At 41.7% G+C, this 10,012-nt stretch overlaps 1 pseudogene; it reads right to left on the bottom strand.

Moving 5' to 3' along the window:
- The window catches only part of LOC105817173, a 33,509-nt pseudogene extending 24,833 nt beyond the window's left edge, over positions 1-8,676 (bottom strand).
- Between the last annotated feature and the right edge of the window lie 1,336 nt (positions 8,677-10,012).

Here is a 10,012-nt window from a genome sequence, read left to right as displayed (position 1 = left end):
CAAAAAAACCTGCCACTCAGGAGCAGAAGCTATCTTCTGGACATTTAGGTTGTTATACAGTTATGAAAGGGTGCATCAGGGAGATAGGAAAAGTCACCTACCATTGAATATGCTGTTGGCGATAGTACCACAAGGAAAGATGGGGGTCTCATTGTGGGACATTTTGAATGGAGCACAGCCCTCAACAGCCTGGATGCAAGATGATATAGCAATGATTAGTGCTTTTGGTGAACTCTCTTACAATGTTAAAAGTGAAAACACTGGCAACATAAATCAATCCACACTGATTTATTGATATGGACCAAAATTACAGACTGCTACCTGTTTTTCCCAGGCTTCTGACTCACTTAGACTAAGAAATTTTTGTATTTTGGAGATAATGTATGTATGTCTATATGTGTCTATGTGTGTTTTTTCCTCATTAACAATACATACCATACCAAAAATGTCTACATTTTTGCAGACAAGAAACTTTACCTTGCTTGCTATGGTATATATCACACTTAAGCCTACATTGGAATACATTTTTGGGGGGGCCAAGTGGGGGGGACAGGGTCTTGCTGTGTTGCCTGGGCTAGAGTACAGTGGTATCACCATAGCTTTCTGCAACCTCAAACTCCTGGCCTCAAGCAATCCTCCTGCCTGGGCCTCCCAAAGTGCTAGGATTACAGGCATAAGCCACTGTGCCTGGCCTGGAATACATCTTTAACCTCTTTTCATTGAAGTATAACCTATATTCAGAAAAGCACATAAATCTTGAGTCTACGGCTTGATGACTTATCATGGGGAATCCATCCATGCAGCTACCAGAATACATTTTTATTTTTATTTTATTTTTTGTTTTGAGACAGAGTCTCACTCTGTTGCCCGGGCTAGAGTGCCATGGCATCAGGCTAGTTCACAGCAACCACAAACTCCTGGGCTCAAGCGATTCTCCTGCCTCAGCCTCTTGAGTAGCTGGGACTACAGGCATGCGCCACCATGCCTGGCTAATTTTTTCTATATATATTTTTAGTTGTCCAGCTAATTTATTTCTATTTTTAGTAGAGACGGGGTCTCGCTCTTGCTCAGGCTGGTCTCGAACTCCTGAGCTCAAACGATCCACCCACCTCAGCCTCCCAGATTGCTAGGATTATAGGCGCAGAATACGTTTTTAAAAGAGTGGTTGCTAAAAATCATTTGGTTATCACTTTCATATAATAATGTCAGTATGGAAAAGATTTCCTTTCTAGCTTTTCTTGATAGCAGGTTGAATATCATCTACCAAGAGTAAAAATTTGTAATCCTATTTCTGAAAAGGTATTCAGTTAAACCAAATGCTTTTATTCAATCAAATAGAGCCCAATTTCCTTCAAGTAGGCTGGACCAAAGTCCCCAAATATCGGAAGGACAATGGTAAATATAGAGTGAGTAAGACTAAGACCAGCCACTTAAGGTTACTATGAAAAGATAACCATTTAGTTGGACAAAATTCACATTACTGTCTGCGGTCACTCCGCCCTGACCGCGCCGGATCCCGTCCGCCCTCCAAAATTCACATTACTCTTCTACAGAGGGAAAGTGCTCCTTCTCGGGTAACAGTTATCCTGAATATTCAACCCCTTCAATTTATGCAAGAATGAAATGAGCACTTCTGTTTTGTAAAACCTTAGCTTTTGAATTTATCGAAACTCAGAATCATGGCATGATCCATCCCCTCTTTTAAACTGGAAGATCCACCTGGTTTAAAAAAAAAGAACAAGAATATTATACCAAATTAAATAAGGCCTTACTTTTACATCTTTGCCTACCAGTTGCCTGTAACTTCCGGATTGAATATATCAATAGAGGTTCTGATAGAAGCCATGCAATTTGTAATACATATAAATATTACCCTGCGGGAGAAAGAAAGGAGAGTAAGGAAAATTAGTTGGAATGTTAATAAACATGGACAGGAATTTTTAAAATGAATAGTAGTACAGAAAAAATTAATAGGAACTGAAAGTTTCTTTGGGGGAATATTAATAGAAACAAAAAAATGATAAAAAATCAGTGTTAGGAAATATTTATAGAATTATTGAAATAACTAAATAATCTATTTTTAACATTTTTGTAGGGGTTACTGTGTTTTTGCCTTAAAAATTTTTCATAACCAGAGTCTGTATTTCCAATACATAAAATTTGGTTTTTTAATACTGTCATTTCCCAGAAATAATGGAAAAATCCATTGCCTAGGGGTTGTGGTAGACACTAAAATTTGTGTGATTTCAAAACAAATCTGTGAAGCATAGTTTGAAATTGGAGCCATTGAGTATATTTAGGTGCATGTGCATACTGGGCACATAAAAGGCATTAGACCAGAAGCTCCTTGCAGTCAGGCTCCAAGTGTTTTTGTCTTTTTATCTGTAGGATCTAACACAGTACCTGGCACATAACACTTGCTCAAGAAATGGTGAACCATTTATTATGGGTAAAAAGATGGAATAATTCACTGACCCAAAAGAAAGAAGGTGATTTTCACCCTAGCAATAAATAGCCTTGTTGCCATGAGAGAGATGCCTTTCACATATGTTGCCATGTGAGGCTGCCCAGTTCAAAGCTACCATCATGGTTCTACCTTTTTGGTGACATACCAAAGCCCTGGAAATTCTCTAGGCAGACTCAATACAGATTTTACTAACAGCACATATGGAAATAGCCACATGGATTTAACCACCTATATCCATAGATTTTACTAACAGCACCTAGAGGACCTTAAAGAGGACGAGTATGGAAAACAGGAGCTGGTACCCTCAATAAGCTGGGAAGAAAAGTCATGGCAAATGTGGCCAGTTACAGAAAACAAGAAAGGCTGAAGAGCTGTGTCACTTGTAGGAGAATAATCTCTGGAACACTGACGAAGGGAGATGCTGGCCCATGACAAAGAGGCAGGCTGCAGCATAAGCCAGAGAGCATTGGTGTGAAGGCAAACAAGCCATTTCCTCACCCAAAGAGGGAACCTCTATTGTTGACCCATGACTGTAGAAAATATGAAGTCCACAGAATGGAATTTACCATACCATTTCTTGGAAGCTAAAAAGAGAATTCTACTTAACCAGAGTTACATGTTCACATAAATGACAAAATAAACAGGCAGAACACTTGCCACACTAGGGACTGGAGTGTTTTAATAACTTCTTTTAAATGACTCTTTGTCCAAGATTTAGCTTAACAAGGCCTCCAAGATCATCATCTTTTTGATTACTCCTGGAGGCACAGTTCACTTTACGGTCTTTCTTCCCTTTAAATTCAGTGGCACTTTGTGCAGGTTCCTTTAAGATAATCTCGTGTGGATTCATCGCCTAGGTTCCAGCGCGTGTAATGTGCGGTAACCGGTGAGCTGAAGGCCCTGTGATCGCCCTGAGTAGTTTGGTTGGGTTTTTATGAGAAGTCTTTGCCTGAAAGGAATGGTTAGCAGCTGGTAACACTTCATTTGCTGTCAGGGTTCGAAGGACACAGACAGATGGGAATTGAAGCCCTTTAAGGTTTGATCATTTGGACTTTTTTCTTCAAAAATTTAAGCATTCTGAGCCCTCAAGAAAGGAGGAGGGAAGGAGGAAGGAAAGAAGAAAGGAAGTTAGGACGGGAGTGTAGAAAAAGGGGGAAGGGAGGGAAGGAGGAAGGAAGGTCTTAGAGTGCAATGCATTCTTAAAGTGTCAGCAAGGCTGATGGGAAGTCTCCACAGACACCCATCAAAGGAATCCCCCCTCCCAGGAAGGAGCCTACCTCAGTGTCCCTGCTGTGCCCAGCCACTGGCTGGCGTGGCCATGGGAAGCACGGCCTTGGTGCAAACACATGGTGATTTTACAATGCAGCAGTTGGGACCATACCTCAATAATACTCCCTGTAGTAGATCTGAGAGGAGCCTTTTCATAGCCTCCATAGTCTTAGCGGGTAGTCAAGACTTAATGAAAAATGTATTTCCTTTAACTCCTCAAATGTACTTCAAGGTCCTGTTCTGTCCTCTGGACTTTGTACCTCTCCCCGCTCAGCATCTTCCACACTGGCCCAGTACCCCACCTTCCCCTTCTTAAATGACTCTGCATGGGGCGAATCTAGGCACAGGCAGGCTTTCTCTTGGACTGCCCACTGAGCACCTACCTCAAGGCCCTGCTTCCACCTCAGACTCAGCCGGTCCCAACGAGACTCATCATCATCTCCTAAAAAAATACTCCTTACTTCTTCCCTCCTGCCTTCCTCCCCACCTTCCTTCCCTCTGTCCCTCTGCTTCCCAAGGGTCAGAGCTGTTTTGTGGTCTGACAACTCTCCCAGCTGCCTCCTGCTCCCTCTCCATTTTCCCTCACAGGTTTCCCCCAACAAATCTCATGGATGTCTAACCCTGTCTTGGCATCTGCTTCTCAGAGGACTTGACTAACATGAGACTTTAATCAGCCCGAGAGTAGGGACTTATCTTAATCATTCTTTGGCATTTCTGACAGTGTCTGGTGGCCAGGCTGAGTCTCCTTAGGGATTAGGCAATTGCATATGTAGAATGACTTGCAGGGAATCCAAGGAGGGTCCCACCAGGTGTGTGACCTTGGCCAAATCACTTAACCTCTCAGCCCATTAATTTTCTCACTATAAAATAAGTGGTTAAGTTCAACGATCTCTACAGTCCCTTCCTGCGCTGACATTTGGAGTAAAACCTGCTTGATTGATAAGATTTATATTACAAAGTTGGATACATAAAGAATCTTGCAGCTTTGAAACAAAGAAACAGGAGAATAATAATACCCCAAAAAGGGGAAGAGGGGAGCATGAACTCAACAATTTGTAGGATTCACCACCCTCACCTCGCTTTATTTTTCATATTTTCAGTTTGGGGAAGCATTTGATGGATATTGTGAACTTACTACCAAGTGTTACATAGGAGTAGATCACAATAAAGTCAATTGAAGTCTCCTGAATTTCACTTACCTTCATTTTCTTTGTAAGGGAAAAGGGAATAGAACAGGTGCATTCTTTGTCAAAATTAAAGGCATTTTCCTGTATTTTTGCACAATTTGCACATTTTTGTGTAATTAATCTGTCAGGCAGGGGAAAAAAAACAATTAGTAATTAAAAAGTTATGTTGCATAACTACATGTCTTAAAATTCAAGTCCGGAGTCTACCAAAGTCTTCAGCCTGTCTGGGTCAGGGCGTGGCAGTTTCTGGGATGTGAAGAGGGCAGCCCACTCTGCAGGGTAGGCTTTTCTGGGTGCTCAGGAAGGGTGGGCCTTCCTATGGTCTTTTATTTGGCGACCTGGCAGCATTTTGCCACAGGCCCAGAGTTCAGCGTTTCTCCTGCATACTTATATAACCTGGTGTGATGAAGCCTTGCCCCTCAATCACAAAGAGGTGTCACCAGGAAGGCATTAGTCAATGACTCAGCACAACTGGGCTTACAGCCTGAGTCTAATCGATTTTATGGGGAAGGCACTTCACTACTTTTCCATTCTATTGTATGGAAAATATTTATACTAATGAATTATTCTACATGGCATCCAGAGGAAGTTATTAAAAATCACCAAACACAGAAAAAGAAGCGTTTCCAAAATGTATTATTGACGTATGTGGAATAGTTCTGGTTTTAAAATGTTATTGCACTGTTTTTTAAAAGTTAAATTCTGTGAAAAATAGACTCTTGTAAAAGAGGATAGTTTGTCCCACTTGGGCGCCTCCCGTGAGCTCTGGCTGAGGCATTCCAGTTCTGTGCAGAGGCAGCTGGAGGAGGAGTTAATAGGGGTTCTGGGAGTCGGGCTCAGGGCAGGGCAGCTGCCTTATCTGCAAGAATGCTTGTCAGGGGCCTGGGCTGTCCTGGGCCACTGCTTCTTGCCCTCATTGCGTTGAGGAGTAATTAGAAGATTATGGGCGTGCTGAGCAGGGAAGCAAGGGAGCAGCACTTTCTTTGGTAAAGTGCCAATAGGATTTAGGATTCTTTGGGAGAGAAGACTAACAAGAAAGAAGGAATTTCAGGTCCTCATAAAGTCATGAGGGTTCTGAAGCCCAAAGGTAAAGTGGCAACACTAAATTAAAGATTAGTGAAAAGGCTACACTTCGTGGTACTTAGATGCTTATATTTAGTTAAATCATTCTTTAAATACACAACAAGGCTTGAGCTATTATTTTGAAAATATTTATGCCTTTTCTGTTTGTAGACTGCAATTCAATGTATAAAAAGGATTAAAGAACAGGGCTGTGTCCTAATGGAGAGAGAACACACTGAACTGTGAGGAAGCTGGGGCTCTAGTTCAGCCAGTCTCCGACCTTGAGTTAAATACTGAACCTTCAGAGCCCACATTTTGTTCATCAGCATCAGTTCAGAGCAATTAATTGATCTGTGAGGTCACTGTAGTTGTTTACACTCTGTATCATGAATTCTTGTTGTGAGTTCTGTCAATGTAGAATTAGAAAAAATGTTTCACTATCACATAATTTTTGAGTAGATGATTTCTATGTTGCTTTCTAGCTCTAAAATTTTGATGAGGAAAACATATCCCTGATCTGCTGTCTGCTTAATAACATCATTCTCAATTTGCTGCTCAAGTGGACTTGTAAATCTATAGCTATAAAATGGAGCAAAGATCATAGTCTGTACTTCACAGATTTTTGGAGAGGGAGGAATTATCATTCATGTTCAAAGTGAACTGCAGCGAGGGCACTTCCTTGTGCCCCAGGGCTGAGTGAGAAGAGGAAAGACCAACTCAGAACTCTTTTCTAGTAGGTCTGTGCTTGATCACACTGGCCTGGAGTGTGCACTTTATCTTATTACCCAATGTAATGAAACACTTCCACGTGCAAAGGAAATTATTCTCTCTGGGTGGTTTCTGGTTGTCTCATATAAAAGTAAAGGATTAGAAGCAATCCTAGCTGAAGCAACTAAAAAAAAAAGTCAGTTGGAAAATATCCATAGACTCCATGAGATAAAAGCATTCAGTTATAGTAGTTTGCAGAGTGGCCTTAGCCAATACCCAGGGATGGAGTGAGGTCACCCTCTCATGCCACAATGAAGGCTGTACTCCACAATGGGCGAGACAGGTAACTGGAAGGGAGGAAGCACGGATGACATGGGAAGGGACGAAGAACCAGAAAGAGGTTGATGAATCAGAAAATAAAAAAGTATATTGGATGAACTGTTTGTGGAAATGAACTCAACCTTGTAAGCCCATTACTTTGCTCTCCCCTTCAGCAAGGCAAGTTTCAGTTCCTCCTCCTGCCATTTTGCATCTGCCATATGGTGGGGCCTGGTGGGGGTTTACATATCACACTGGAGGTCTCAAAGGGATTTAGGGGCACTTCCTGGAGAGATTAGGTGCTGGGTGCTGGGAACTGGGAGTAGAAACTATAAATGGAGAGGCAATAGAGCAGTGTGCCTTGGGAGGAAGAGTAGTGCCTGAATGACATGTCTCTCTTTGAAATCCACACTATCTGCCCTAATTCATTCTTTCAATAAGGGTTTGCCTATCACGTACTGGGCAATGTGCAAGGAAGGGGTTGGGGGTGGTGAGCAGCCAGCCCTGGCCAAGCTCTCTGCTCTTACAATGTACTATTTTACCTACTCTATCATTAGTTTGTTGAGGGCAGGAATCAACTCTTATTCATCTCACTTATGTGCGTGCCCAACAGAACCCTTAGGCACCTTTGAACACTCATAAATGTTAAATCAATGTTGACAGACTTGGCCTTCATCATAATTTTGCCAGTAGCCATGTGGGGAGAGGGACTAGATCAGCTTTCTGTGGTTACTTTCAGAGTGGAGGACATGTGGTCTGGGGTGTCTAGAGATGTGCTCAGAGCGGAGCTGGATGAAACATGTACTTAATTCATTAGACTGAATATGAGCATGGCCAATCCAGCCTTAGACCAGCTCTTGTCTCCCCTCTCCAGACCAGCTTCTGGGATTGCCATCCTCCAACTGCTTGTTAATCAAGTTGGCAAAGGGCTTATGTCTGAGTGGTGTGCCCTTAGCATCAGCTTTTCTCACTCTGAGTAGAACTTGGTTGATTTTGCTAAGCATCTTTAAGTTGCCAGAAAGACTTGGGCTTTTGCCTTTCCTAGATCTCAGAGGGGGTTTATTCCAACGGGAAAGACATAATGCTTGAAAGTGGGGCAAAACTGAAGACCTGTGTCTTTGGCTCTTCACTGTTTTTATCAGTCTGATTCATGGGCCTCTGGTAGTCATTTGCCTCTCCGTCTCCTGCCTCTATTGATTGTTTGCTCACTTCTCTGCCAGTCTAAAAAGCTTCTAACTTTGCCAGTTCCCTGTACACAAATATGGCTGAGCTGATCGGTGTGAGGGTGATTGTGCTTAAGAGGGAGTAGGAATGAATAAAGCCACCACACATGGGCTCTTGTTTCATCTGCGCTTGCCAGCTGAAAGAGGGATGTTCCAGTCCTGCCTAGTTCCTTTTTGAGGGGCTGTGTTCTCAAACTGACCACTTTTACTTAGAGTGCCAAAGCTGAAGTCTTAGAAACTGCATAAAAACGTAAGATGGAACAAACCTCTATTTCCTGGGTGCTCTTTGCAGACAGTAGAAGGATAATACCCATGCAAAGGCAGAATACTCCTGTGGCAAAAAAGATAAAGGGGACTTGGCTGAGAAGTGTAGCCGGTGGGCGGGCAATTCCTGCTGCTTCAGGGCAGTGTTGTCTGGCAATCTGGACAGGTGACGCTCCATTTTGGTTCTGCAGGTGACTCAGATATACTTTGGGGGACATTTAGAACATTCCTGCTCATAGTAATACCACATGATGGTAATGTTAAATGAAGAATTACATGAATGCTCCTTTGAAGTTGAAAAGTCTTTCTGCTTCCCAGAAATTATTCCTTAACCAGACCTGATATTCAGGAGCTCAGCTCTCTTCAGTCATTGCTAAAAGTATATTTTATTTATGCTCAAAAAGCCTGTTGTGCTCAATGCCATGCCTAGGAGGAATAGTCTCCAGCAAGGTCTGCAAAAACCAACATCTGGTGACACTAGGAAGCAGTCATGATGGGCTATTTGTGGGATCTGGTGACTAATTCAAGGCAAGCCCTTCTTGAAGAGGGGAAAATGGATTTTTCTTTAGGAACTTGCCTAAAGCCTTGGAGATTAATACAAAAAATAAAAGTTAGGGCTGTCAGCTTTTTTTCAAATGTGGCTGTTGCCTAACATGAATATAAACTAAGTTGAGAAATGCTCTCAGCTTACAGCTAACTTTGCTATGTGTGATAATGAGGAAGGGAGAAGCAAACAGGGAATTGCAGAACACAGATGTCTAATCTCAGCAGCTTCCAATTTCTTTTCACCCATACGAAAGATTCTAGTAGAAAATGTAGATTAAAAACATCTCCTCCTAACCTCTCCCAAGTGCATGCTTTGGAGTAACACAAATGAGGCAAGAAAAAGGAAGAGGAAGATAATCAATTACATGTTCAACACTGCAATATGGTATTAGGTCTGGTTTTGAGTGTTTTCACTTGTTAGAAATCCACTAACATTATTTCCTTTATGCTGTTAATACTTAATAATTACTTATTTAAAAACTGACATTTAGGATGTGGAATTAGAATTTTTAAAATAAGGCAGCATGTAAGATTGATAATCATCCCTTTTTATTTATTAACATTAGGCAGAGAAGCTATGCTGGACTATTTTTGTATCAAAGGTGGCAGTGACTTTGGCAAATGTACCTAGTTTAGAAGAATACAAAACACATGCAAATACTTATACTATGAAGTTTTCAATTCAGAGTCAAAGCTTCCCACTTGCAAAATTGGAAAACAAGTAAAATATCAGTGGGAAATTTTCAGCATGCTGTTGGATTCTGACTTGGAGATGGTGATTGGTATGGCTGCTGCTATCAGACAGCCTTGAGAAGACGGCAGCAAACACGTCCCACCATCATCTACTGTTTGTTTTACTAAATAAACATGGTCAAGAGCTTGGGTTTAAAAGGCAGTAACAGGCTATGAGATTAGATTATATGTATAGGGTTGGCCTATAAAATATCAATTATGTTTCAGGTATTTGT

Source organism: Propithecus coquereli, unplaced genomic scaffold, assembly GCF_000956105.1.
Source record: "Propithecus coquereli isolate 6110/MARCELLA unplaced genomic scaffold, Pcoq_1.0 Scaffold40, whole genome shotgun sequence".
In the NCBI taxonomy this organism is placed as follows: domain Eukaryota; kingdom Metazoa; phylum Chordata; class Mammalia; order Primates; family Indriidae; genus Propithecus; species Propithecus coquereli.
This window is presented reverse-complemented; position numbering and strand designations above follow the sequence as displayed.